At 29.4% G+C, this 14,595-nt stretch overlaps 1 pseudogene; it reads left to right on the top strand.

Moving 5' to 3' along the window:
• Positions 1–3,617: 3,617 nt before the first annotated feature.
• On the top strand, positions 3,618–14,371 carry LOC124374013 (annotated as a pseudogene).
• Positions 14,372–14,595: the final 224 nt, after the last annotated feature.

The raw sequence follows: 14,595 nt of genomic DNA, 5'->3' as shown, positions 1-14,595 counted from the left end.
AGGGCTTTGTTTAATATATGTGCTTTTGATAAATACATGGATGTTAGGAGACATAATGGACATATGTGTGATGCAGGCGGCCAATTGAATTGTAAATAGGGGGCCAAATGTACCTTGCTGAACCAGAATGATTGATTATCATTGATGCAGTACGATTGAACCCAGCGAGAATTGAACCATGTGAGTTATTGGATATTATAACTTAAAATACATAGATATTATGAGACAAAATGGAGATATGTGTCATCCAGCCGCTCAATTGAATTGTAAATGAGGCCGAATGTACCTTGCTGAACCAGAATGGTTGATTATCACTTATGCAGTACGATCGAACCCAGCGTGAATTGAACCACGTGAGTTATTAGATAGTAAACTTAAAATAATATCTATGTATTTAATACATAGATATTATGAGACATAATGGAGATATGTGTCATTTAGCCGCTCAATTGAATTGTAAATGAGGCCGAATGTACCTTGCTGAACCAGAATGATTGATTATCATTGATGCAGTAAGATGGAAACCAACGTGAATTTAACTATGTGTGTTATTGTATACTATAACATTAACATCATGATTTAATTAAAGTATAATATTAGTTAGTGTAAGAAACTTATTATTAGCTATAAGCCTGCATATATAGTATTTTATGTTTATTCACTTAAAGTACAGTTACTAATCATTTTATGGATAGTAATAATAATAATATGGACAATAGTACGAATTGAGGAGAAAGCCATGTCCGATTGTATTACTTTAATTATCCTAATTGCATACGTAGACTTAAAACTATAACGGAGTTGATTAAAACCTTTAATTTTAATTCATAAATTCATAATTGCGCGTTAATTTAAATGGCATTGCTTGTTAGCCTAATTAGATATTACACACTGAAGTAAATATTTTACAATCTTCTTTAACTACACTTGTTATATCTAAACAGATTTTGCATCGTAGTTTAAGAAGTTGAGACGAATTAGTTTCACTTAGTATAGAGCTGTATTAAAGATGTTAACTAGATGTATTATAGCTAGACAGTTTTTGCACAGTAGTTGAGAATGTAGCAAATTCCTTACAGCGCATTCTATTATTAAGTGTAATCAGTGTTAATCAGTATATAGTATATTACTACACACTAAAGCGTAATTTGATATATTCTAAAGCCTAAAATCACGTACATCACAGTAATAATATAACTGTTACACATTTTATGTGTGTAAATTACATAATACATATTTTAAGAAACATTCTATGATATTTTAAACTATCGCTCAGTTGCCTCTAATCATGTTAGTGACACTTTTATTTTATTCAATAGTCTAGGAATATTCTCAAACATTCATAGTCTGTTTTTATTAAACCAAAGTTTATAAATCTCTTAATGTTACAACCTTACAAGGCTCCACATGAAACCGACTCTATACACGGAATCATCGATCAACGGCGTTTCATAGGGTGGATAGAAAACATTATTTTATTCCAATTGTTACCTTTCAATTGATTTAGTATTTTTTTAGAAACGTATTGGATCTACAGATGAATCCAATATTTTGTCTGCAATTAGCAATTTCGGGAATGTTTATTTGGTCGCTATATTGTTTTTTAAACCGGGTGTTATAAATATTAAAATTGTTATTCTAAGGGGTTTTTTATACGTTTATCAACTTATCTCTTGTTATAATTTTACATATGAGAGTTATTCATGTCCAATATTTCAGTTTATCATTACGATTATTTATCTGCTTTGAGATTTATGAGTGAGTTATAAGGCTGATAGATTTCGAGAAATTTATCGCAGATCATACTAATGTTTTCCTAAGCCAGAACACTCTCAGGACTGGAACTTTATTACACCTTGCAGTTTGTCCATATTAACATAATTTTTAGTCTGTCAGTAGTATCTGTGATGTTACTGTTTGTACTCTGCATCCTAGCTGTGACAGCTTATTGGTCAGTTTAAAAATTACCATATTTATCATGTTTAAAATTAATTCCTCAATCTAGTATACTGGTTGAAACTACATATACCTGGTTTAAACGACAGGTTTTTACAACTTCAGGTCGTTGTAGTAGACTGAAAAACAATAAAAAATATTTACATGAAATATGGCTTCGTTAGTGTCTGTTCGTACATATGTGTTTTATTTTAGATTATAATTCGGAAACTGTTGGAGCAATTAAAATACAACTTTGCGTTTATATTAAAGTAATAGATGGGGAATAAGTAAAACTTGAATACGTATAAGCTATAAGCATTTTAAAATGGTGACATTTTAATATTTTCGTAACTTAATATCTTAAAATTAATATAAAAAATATCGTAAATACTCAAAGAATATTTATTTATTGGAAATGTAAATGACAAAACTATATTCGATAACATTATTTAAGATAAAATAATTGCATACGTTTTGGTTTATAGGTGTGTTTGTGTAAGGTCCAAGTACAAATAGTTATTTATTGGTCTTCAAACAACAACAATTTTAAATTTAATTTCTCAACAGATTTCAACATATTCTGTTATATATATATATATATATATATATATATATATATATATATATATTTTTTTTTTTTTTTTTTTTTTTTTCACAAAAACTTAGCAATATTTACTAACATTACAGACGTTTTGGGATATTAAGTTTTTAAATTTTAAATGCTGCCAAATTTTTAACGGAAATTGATATGTATTTTTTTATATGTATTGATATGTATTTTACTTTTTTAGTAATGTTTTTTTCTTCTAATTACTCGTAGTTTAACATAAGTACCAAGTTTCAGGTTATTATGGTTATTAGCTTCAATGCGTTCTGAGACATTATTAAAAAAGTAAAAACACATATTGACGTATAGAACATAAACGAAGCGACATAAAACATATTTTACATAACAATTTTGTGACTTTTTTGTGTCTGTTATCATGAACAATCTCTCACGAAATACGCAGTATGCACATGCATTTTTTTAGGTTTGCATTTATGATTTCAATAAGCAGATTTATATAACATCTACATTTAAACTTATTATTATTTCATAGTGATTTACGCAATATTAAAATGAAATACAGTAAATGAAGAGATAAATGAAAAACCGTTTTCAAGATACCAAAAGCCTCTAAGAGTCGCCTACACTATATAGTCGGACCGTTTTATAAAAGGGTCAAAGAGGTTGTTAGGCAGAACGCCAGCTCTAATGGAATCTTATTGCATTGAATACGCCTAATGGAGCCCAGTGTGCTACTTACACTTTACCAACAGGAATATGTAAGACGTGCTCTGGTTTTTGTAACACGCTTTATATCCAAGAAGCTCTTTTTTCGGTGTATACGTGATTATGAAAGTATATCACAGAATTTTTAAAGCGAAAATACACATCAAAATATTTTACCTATAAAAACAAATTAGAAAGTTTACTACTCGAACAAGATATACTCTGTACTCTACTAAGTTGTGTTTTTATCATTTGGTCTTTTTTATATAAAAATTTTATTGAAATTAATAAAATTTTTATTAATTGTATGAAAATTTAAAATTCATGAAACAATGTAGTAGTACATTTGTAATCTAAAACACCCAGAAAATATTGTTTTCATACATTAAAACCAACTGTACTATACATGCAACTTATCTTTGGAGACAGTAAAGTGATTGGAGAACGGCGAAAAGGTTTCTTACCAATAAAAGACCGTGCTGGTGAGGATATTAAATTCCTTTCTCCAAGCTTCGTCTTATATTGACATTGATGGTGGACACCTGGCCATAGAAAGAGCAATGGCTTCAGGAAATATTATAATAGATAATACTTAAAGTAATTTCCTTTGTATAGTGTTTTATTTGGATAAAAACTTTATTGTACAAGAAAACAATATAACAGTTAATATATTCTAGCCGCACACTTTGACCATTATTGTTTTAACAATTATATCATGAATTTTGGATAATTTCCTTTAATGAGGAACGTATTAGGAATAGTATTTCCAAATTATTAATTAGTTTTAAGGTTCATGTATATTTTGTCTATAAATACTATGTAAACTGATTCTACATATTGAAATTACGGAATTACTATTTATCGTAGTTTATTCTGTATTATTGGTTAAATTTTATAATATACTACAATTTGGGACATAATACTATTAAGTGTACGGTATCAGTCTTTTTTTAAATGTATATTATTACAATCGTTTAAACTACCTTACTATTTTCAAGGCCTAATTGGCAAAAAGTATTTCCATCTTTTATATTTAGCTGTTCTTCTGTTCAAAACTTAGAATTCCTATCATAGATTTGTTTTATTGTAATCAAAATTAAATCTACAATTGGTACACAAAAAACCGATGAGATACTTTAGTGGCACCTTATGAAACTTTTAAAATTCACATCACTAACCGTAAAGCCGAGACATAGTGTTGAAAGAGTTGATCGATAAATCTGCTAGTACCGAGAATGACTGCAGGAGTGGGTGGGGCTCTATTAATGTTAAAGGATGTTGCTAACATGGACATAAAAGAGTGCTGTCCGTTGCCCACTTTAACTGGAGAGGCTGGAACAAAGCTGACTTTCCCTTCTTCTAAGGTGACATGACAGATTATAGTCCACTATTCCTCCTTATCATATCTCAGTAAGATATTGCACTTAACCCCAGCCTCACTGATTTTAAATATCTTAAATTTCTGAAAGCGTACGAATAATAATTTTAGGAGTACAATGGAGATTTCTTAAATTTTTGTATTAAGTCACATAAAAATAATAGAGGCGGTGTAGCTATTTTAAGAAATAAGTTAAAAATTATATTTAATACATAGTATTTTCTATATTATTCTTTTATATACAAATAATATATGCATTATATTATATAACAATATGTTATATTATACAGGAGATTTTAAGATATCAGTATTAAACTTTGCATCTTTCCTAATTCACATACAAAATTCTAATAACATTTAATGGAAAAAGTGTCATGCTTACATATCCCAGCGGCTCATGATGAATTCCTCTATAGACACCAAAACTCGTTTGACGAAAGTATTGAATGTTATAGATTATCTGTATTTTTTAACATATTTTTGGGATTTATTTATTAGACCGACGCTGCCTTTTTGTACTAAATACTGAAATACAGTAGACCTATAGTATTGTTCCCTACCACTAGTCTTATGCTGATGATGGTTCCTGCCGTCAACCAAATTGCCATTTATGTAACTTTATGAATAGGATAACCTTCAACACATAGAGACAGGGCGATTTTAATGATCCCAACTCTATAACAGAATATAAACACGGCATTCTATCATTAAACATAACAATAATTCTAACTGCCTTCTTTGCAGTCTGAAAAATTGTTACATTTTGTGGTAGGTACAGGCCCTTTCCTCGCAGTTTTAGTTCGTACCAAAGTTTAGGTATGTGAGTAAACGCGTTATATAAAATTCAAAGGAGCAGAACTTTACCAGGCTCAACAATGCATGGTACATGTAACTTTGGCACATATGTTGTCCATATTATTGTTGCAGGTCAGAGCTCGACCAATGTACATTCCCAACATGTTAGATCAATCAGTCGCCTCTAAGAAGACATCATCCATTTCTCTAATATATGTGTTAAAATAAGCAACTTAATGTCTGATAGGAATACATGATATCTGTGAAATAAAGAACCTCATATTAACGTTTATTAAATGTATATCACTGTACTGCGGATACATTACAGTACCTAATTTTTGCGCAATATATTTTTATATTTGTTTCATTAAACATAAAATATATGACTAAGTAAATCTTTGGATTTATTTACATTAAAACCATATAATAGTATACGTCGTTGTACGTTACATTACTAATGATTAAGAATGGTATGAGTTACAGGTAAGAGTTTGTCAAATTTATCTTAGATTTAGACTTTATTAGGGATTTTATTTACCTTAGATATATAAAACATTCAATGCTTTATCAATAAGACCATTCTAGATTTAGGATCAATATTTTAATATATTATATGAATAAATGCTTTATATTAGCATGCTCTGTTTCGATCAATTCTTAATATTAAGCAAGGGGATTTTATCTTTTTAAATTAGACGTTATCTTTGTACATAATAGTTTTTAATATAAAATATAGCATCCGTTCAAAACATTGGATACAGCGGATTCACAAAAAAATACATTTGGTTTCTAACATATAATCCAATGTTTCGTGTGTAATAATGTAACAAATTAATTAGTAAAAGTAACTGTCTTACGAATTAATGAATTAATTTAACACAAATGACGTCTGAAATTCACGTTCAATCTTGGCAGGTTAGTTGGCATAACGTTGCATTGACCCAGATCCAAAGTAAGCAGAATTGCAATAATAAATGTGGTACTGACGCTCCAGTAAAACTAAAGACTGCAATGCAGCAATTGTTGTTTAACGGTAACTTATAGAATTATTTTCTTAAACTTCTTTGATTTTGCCCATGTAATGTTATTTCTTGGCCATCATACATGAGTTTTATTATACTCGTATGCTTTTACATATCCCTAAAAGCTGGAGAGTAGTAATTACGACGTCAATATGGTAGAGTTCTGAACTAATGTGATACTTACTGCTACATACATAATATATTCTGACTCCGTATATCTAGAGATTTTATAACTTGCTACACCTGAGACAAATCAGTACATATATGTCAGCGTGTCTCCACTATAAATATATTACTGTAATACCTGAACCTATTACTAACACTGCACTGTAAAGAGAGTCATTTTCACGGACTTATATTGTGCCGTACAAAAGATGATTATATATGATGCTACTTCCTAGACAAAAAATGTTTATACTGAGAAAAAATTGTAATAAGTATATAATGTAATAAATATGAATTACTACATTAATGCTAATACGATGATTATTTTAACGATGAATACCAGCTATCTAACAACACAACTGTACATGAAAATGATCTGTGATCCGCATTTATTTTATGCATCTTTTGCAAGTCGTTTTATAACAAATCCTGATACTTTTCCATGATTTTATAATCGTCAAAAGTACACAAGGAGGAGGAAATTATCATGCCACTGACCAAAATACGGATGAGTTCTGAAGTGTAATAAATGTCTAATTCATCATATTAGCAATTTTAATATAAGTTACTGTAAGGAATGATGTGCTGTCACCCCATTGTTTGACCAATAACAGTGTTATTCTAATATATTAATACTCTTTTGTATTTCAGAGAAAGTAAAATTAAAAGTACGCCTGCGTTTAATTCTAAGAGAAGGCAGTTCATGATTGCTTTTAGTTAGGAACTTCTTTCATCGAGAGGGCAAAGGGAACTTTAATTTTAAAGTACTTTAAATGTACTTCATTTTGTTTAAACCCAACATATGTTACTTCGTAAGTATTAAAGAATCACAATAAAATAACATTAATTTTCATAGTTTAAATGAACTATAACTCAATAATCCTCTATGCCAGAATATGGCGTAAGACTCTCTGTATAAAGGCTTAGTGAATTTATTACTTTCCAGTGCAAATATTTTTAAATCCATTCTTTAGGTAAAATGTAGTCGTATATGACTCAATAAAGTTGTATACGTCGTGGCGTAGTGGTTTCTTTATTGCAAGATGACGCTTATATTGTTATAACGGTACCTTTTCACAATGAAAGCTGACGCGTATATTCCTCGTAGTGCTTCAGACTTTAAGAAACGTCTCACCTTCAATTCTCTGTAGAAGTGAGATAACAAATACTAAGTTCAAATTCAAAGGGCGTTGTTTTTAATACAGGAAGTTGAGTATATTAATCCCTAATATCCTTTTAGTTACACTAAGTATTGGGTAAAGTAGCAAAATATTAAATGGTTTTAAATTAATGAACATCTCAGACAGACCTGTAATTAATAAGATTAAGATATTTCTACCATTAAGAACAAATTAGCTGGGAATAACATAAAAGTACAGAACTTTAGGGAAAGCAAAGGCTTACCATATGTATGTTTAAAGACATAACATAATTAGCTGGAATTTAATAAAGTTTTATATTTTGACGTTACAATGTGTTGAAATACTGTACTTAATCTGATAAATAAATTAATTTTAGTCTCGTACCTAGATCAATAACGGGATGGAATTTATATTTGCTTACTAATTAATTAGTGAGGTACTTCGTCGCAGTTCTCTACTTTTAATGTACTGTTAGAATATAATGAGACCATTATGAGACAACTATTACAATCTTATCACAAGCTTTAAATGTATCAACTACCTAAGATAATCCTATGCATTTTGTCAATAATAATAATGTTTGTCCGTTTGCCTGCAGGATTTCCTTTCGTGGGTTCTGCCACCGGAAACAGTGTAACCAACTCTAGTATATTTCCATACTTCGACTACAATGTGCAGAGGAACGTAACGACGGCTGTTGGCCAGAGTGCTTTCCTTCACTGTAGGGTTTGAACAGCTCGGAGACAAAGCCGTGAGTTTTTACAACATTACTAGCACTTCTATGTCAATATGTCTACTAGTGTGAACAAATATACAAATCTGTGCATGTTCCTTACGTATATTTCCCTCAACTATTGTAAGTATTCAACGTTAATTCTCTCGGAGTGAATGTCATATACTTTTAAATGTGTTAAAACAGTTTTGAATGCTTTATTTGGAATAAACAGGATTTTCGTATATAATAACTCGCATTATTCTCAAAATTCAATTTTTACTCAAAAACATGTTTACTTCTACTGAAAAATATTATACAAATGTTAGCTGTTATGTTTAAAGAGACAAAGTCTTAAGTATCGTAATATATTTAGCTTTTCCGCTTACACTTTTACCTGTAAAAATTAAAAACTTAAAAATTATGTAAAATCTAAGAATGAATAATGCATGTATTTCTGAATCTGGAAAAGAAGCGGAACGTGTTTAGCCCTTCATTAGTTGTTACATTCGGAATCGGTTAACTACTACTATCTTAAAAGAGTAAAATAAATGTAAAGAAATATAAATTTGCGCTTAATTAAGAGAAATAAAAATTAGGAGACTTCCTCTAAGGAAAATCTTAACTTTTTCCACATTGAGAGTTTTCTTTTAAACAAAAACTGACATAAGAATCTTTTAATTAATCTTGTTTTATTTAACTTTACAAGATATTTCAAAATTAAAGACTAAAGCTCCTTATACTACACAGATTTCTTTTCATTCCTTAAAAGATCAATTCAGTAATATTTAGGTACATATAAATGAGGTATTTTTCACTAACTTTCAAGTAGAATCAAATATAATTCTTAGGAAAATGTTGTTAAAAGTGCATAAAACCAATCCTGAAAATACTAAAGAGTACATCGTCTAGCCATGGGGCTTTCCTTTCACAGTGCGTGATTTATATATGTGTATACACGCTGATAATATTATTCATTCCAAAGTTAATCAATTTTAATTTAACTAATCATAATTCCACAACTATATTTGGCTTGTAACATACTAGAGTTTATTGGTGTTATATGTTCTGTATTTATTTGTGTATTACATCTTGTGTCTGTGTTATACCTTTGTCCCAAGGAACAGTACAATAATTGCATTTTTTATGTAATTAAATTACTTTATGTTATAAGCAATATTTTAGTTGTTTCTTAAACTCTATATTTCTTGTCACTTATTATTACGTAGAAATTCAAACTGTTACGTATTTACTTCACCATATGGTTGAAGTTATGAAAAAACCGAAAGTAAATACATCGTTTTTAAATTACGCAAGTAACAAACAGTAACACGTCAGCTTACAATTTTTGCAGCAACCACACAAAAAATAAAACACTTTTAATATTGGAAAAATCCGTACAATAATATGTAATATATTTTTGTAAGATACACATTAACTAATTATATAAATTTTTTTAACAAATAGCCTATATATCAGGGGACACTGTCGTTTAAAAACTTATATACTACCATATGTTTATTTCTATATTACTTAACACTATACATTTTTATAAATTTACTATAATATGATAATATTTACATTTCAAAAAGAAAATTTTGCAGTTACTTTTATAATAATAATAAATTCAACTCCAGTAATGCACCGATTATCCAAATTTATCTTTAGATTAAAGTAACTTGAAACATGTAAATTAGAAGAGAAGGAAGGACCTCTTTTGTTTGAAGCCTGGATCTATGATTTATACTACAACAAAATAACCTAATTTATTCTAGGCTTCATTAAGGGGAGAATATATATATATATATATATATATATATATATATATATATATATATATATTTATATGTACATTCACAATATAATGTAATTAAATATGTGCTTAAAACATCATTAGGAAAATATTAATTCACTTATAAATATTATATTTTTATAATATTTAAAACCTTATAAAATTATTTTTTTTTAAGAATGCTCACAATTATCTAATTATTTTAATTTTATCACAAAAGGCCTTTTGACATCAAAGCTTTCATCCCAAATGGCCCCGTGTGAAAATCAAAATTATTGGATAATTGTGAGTTTTCTTAAATAATATAAAGATTTCCAATAGGAAAAAGCTCATACTTCAATAATACTATAGTTTTTATATCAATGGTAAATATAATTTATGCACTACCTGTTATACTAATAGTGGCTAACGTAACATATGTTTTCCTATAGCTGTAATCATTCAGACTTTGCAATTTTCTTAGTTAAGGGAGCTTTTTATAAACATATTATTAATGAAAATTTGCTTAAAGTTAAGTTAAAGTTTTTTTATGACTCTAAGTGTTTAGGGAGCAAACAGGTCTAACAATGATTTTTTGTTTTACCTACAATAAAAAAATTGAGAATTTCAGCTATGTACCATCTGTCTTACGGCTTCAATAAAATGAGGGGCCTTATTATACTACTTGTGTTACTCCAACAATACTACCTACTCCTTTACCTTGATTTAGGTATCGTGGATACGCAAGCGAGACCTCCATATCCTGACAGCTGGCGTCCTTACATATACAAGCGATCAAAGGTTCCAAGTGATCCGACCGGAGAAGTCTGAGAACTGGACTCTCCTTATAAAATTCCCTCAGCAGAGAGATTCCGGTATATATGAATGCCAGGTCAACACAGAACCCAAGATGAGTCTCGCATTCTGGCTGAACGTTGTCGGTTTGTACCTACGTACTTATATCTTAAATTTAAGTATTTTTATTGCTTATACAAAATGCATGTATGATTCAATAAAAACCTATTATACATCAATTAATGTTGATAATGTATGCAAATATTTAATAAGTATTTATGTTACATAACTCTCTGGCACTCTCAGTTTATACCCAAACAAAAATACCCATAAACAACATATTTTGCTGATGAAGATCACTGTCTTTAGTCGAGTAGTTTACAGGCAAAATTTATTTTCTCTTTTCCTGTGGTACTACCCTACTCAGTATGCAAAGACTAATTTACTTTCTTGGTTTTTACACTGGAAATTCAAAAAACTTGTATGTTACACTTGTAAACACTAGGAAACACACGAAAGCTAATAATTGTTTACTTTAAACCTCTATAACATCAGAATGCGTGCAGTACATTATCCCATTCTCGGTACCTAGTAAACCAGAATTCTTACATAAAATCCTGCATTAAAAAAATTACACAAGATTGTTCCTTTCTCTAAATAGGATTTCTAGAATTAAGGCACAACACGTTATCCAAGTAAATAAAGTAAATATAGTTGTATATTTAAAAGAATAAGTAACGTAAACTAAAGGCTACTTACCCCAAAATTAAGACCAATTTCGAATTCAATCAAAATAAATTTATTACTTATTCATATATTTGGCCAAAACACCATTATAGTTGGGAGGCGACCATACGAATAAATTTTCACATATACTTAAACATGGATTAATGAATAATGATACCAATTTGTTTTCACTAATATCAAAATTAAAGTAGGTTTTTATGGAAAAGTTAAGTAAAAAACTTATTCAAATAAGCAACAGTTTTAAATGACTAATTATTAAATGAACAAGAATTATTGATTTGTATCGTCTTTATTTTTTGTATAAATACGTAGTACACTCTTCAGTATACGTTGACATTAAAATACGACCTATTCAATCTATACTCCTCTATAATACATACGAAATAATGAGAGACTTTATGCTTGCTTACATTTTAGTATTAGTAGTAAAATCAATCTGTACTGATTATTGATTTTAAAAACACATTTCTATAAATCTGTTACAGAATCGAAAGCTCGAATATTGGGTCCATCAGAACTGTACGTAAAGACTGGGAGCAGCGTGACCATCACTTGTGTGATATCTCAGGGGCCGCACGACCTCGGAACCGTATTCTGGTACCGGGGATCCCAAATAGTTGAAGAGGGTCCGCTTCCTGCTCAGGGGCCACCCAGAGTCCACATACAGACAGAGTGGACGGACGCGCTCACATCACGCCTCCACATCGCGCGGGCTGTCGTCGCTGACACTGGCAACTACAGCTGTGTACCCACCTCTGCTGAGACGGCCAGCGTCAATGTGCAGATCATCAGCGGTAAATTATTTATTCAAATATATTACATAAAACCTTTTTTATCTAAAAACATGCAAATGTTACGATAACGTTTGAAACAGTTATCCTAACTTATAAAAAATTGTATGCATTGTTCACTAGTTACCATTGTGTGTGGGGGGAGGGGTTACAGAATTATCACCAACTACTCAATGTACAAAATACATATGTAATGATTTAAATTTCTACAAACTAAAATACATGTTTCATGTTTTTATTATCAGTTTCATTCTAGTGTTTAATGCTTAGTCACTTCCATCATCTATACCATTGCTAAGTTTTAAACATTTGTGAAAACCTAAACAAATCAAATTAAACTAAACATTTATTTAGTAATTCTTATGTAAATCGTATTTGTAACCAAAACGCTAAATATTTACGAGCTCGTGATAAAAATTCGATATGCCTGAAAAATATCATTAACAGGATTTATACCATACCATATACCACAATCACATAACAAAATAAAGAGTACATTGAAGTTATTAACAGTTTTTTGCCGTACAAAGTACAAAAGAAATCAACCATTTCGAACGTGTATACATTTTGTTATTATAAATGTATTTATTGTGTTTTACTTAAATATCACACATTATTTTATGATTTTTAAATAATGTTAGAAAATTTTGGCTCTTTTGAACATGTTCTCCTTTGGAATAGGTTTATTTACATTTTAACTATGAAAATGTTCCTCTAATACGGAATAGGTGTACATTATTTGTACTTTTATTTATTTGCACCTTTATACTTATTTTACAGTCTAAGCCACAAACATAAATATCATTAAAATTCATATTATTACAATTTGCTTCTGCAGGAGAACACCCAGCGGCTATGCAGCACGGCAACAAGAACACGGCAAGTCTACGTGTGTGCCTGCCCTCAGCACTAGCCTCTGTTACTCTCTCGCTCCTGTTGGTCAAGAGGCTCAGGTGAAACCCGCAGTCACCACCTCGCACACTCTCCGGTAGTCAATGAGCTTTCCACCTGTACAGTCTAGTATTCTATCGTTTCTACATACTTCATGTACATAGTTATGGATATGTTTTGTCAAATGATGTGAGCACAAAATATATTTCACAAAATGATCAGTAAGAAAAACATGCGTGTTTGATTATCAATTTACATATCACAGTTAATGTAATCCTGGATAATAACTGAAAATAGTATGTGCTACGTTCTGATCAGTGGGTATGTAAATTTGAACAGGAATGATTTACTATATGTAAAACTTTTTACGTTTTAGTTATTACATCTTATTCATATTCATAAGTGATATACATTACACCAGTTTAGGTTTATATAAACATTCCGGCAGACTTTGAATGTGAAAACGATTTTATATAACGAAAATTGTAAAAATTGTATAACTTATACTGAGGAGTGTACTTGACTATTGTCATTCTTAGTTTATTATTTGTTATATTTTACATACATAATTATCAATATTTGATCTGCCTATGGCATATTCAATATAATTATATATACATAAATTATACATCATACAATCACTAACACTTGGATTTCATGATATATAATAATAAGAAATTGAACTTGCTTCCTTTTATATGGAGATTATAATAAAAAAATTTGTTTTTTTTTAACTTGATGATTTGAAAGTGAATGAGGCTTATTCTACTAGTAAAATCAATATTAATTGTACAGAAACCGTACATTAACTATTTATTCAAATCAATAACTTTAGTTAATCATTATCTAGAAAAACGTGCTGGGTAAATTTGAGTTGTACTATTTTATATAATAGTATATAAAATTAAAATATCGTTTCATACTTCATATAAATTAATGTGTAACATTAAAATATAAAATAATAGATGTTTCTAATAAGAAAATTTAAATTTACTTTCTTGATTGAATTTTATTTTAGAGTATTAAAATAAAATTGGAAGAAAGTGATGACAAATACAAAAATATTTCGTGTTTCACATAGAGTTTCCCCATGTTTTTTCTACATTTAAATAGCTGTTATATAAATTACTATACCTATAATTTGTCATTGATCTTTCATCCTATGACTAGATAAT

The sequence above is a fragment of the Homalodisca vitripennis genome, unplaced genomic scaffold, assembly GCF_021130785.1.
Source record: "Homalodisca vitripennis isolate AUS2020 unplaced genomic scaffold, UT_GWSS_2.1 ScUCBcl_6971;HRSCAF=14447, whole genome shotgun sequence".
Lineage (NCBI taxonomy): Eukaryota > Metazoa > Arthropoda > Insecta > Hemiptera > Cicadellidae > Homalodisca > Homalodisca vitripennis.
This window is presented reverse-complemented; position numbering and strand designations above follow the sequence as displayed.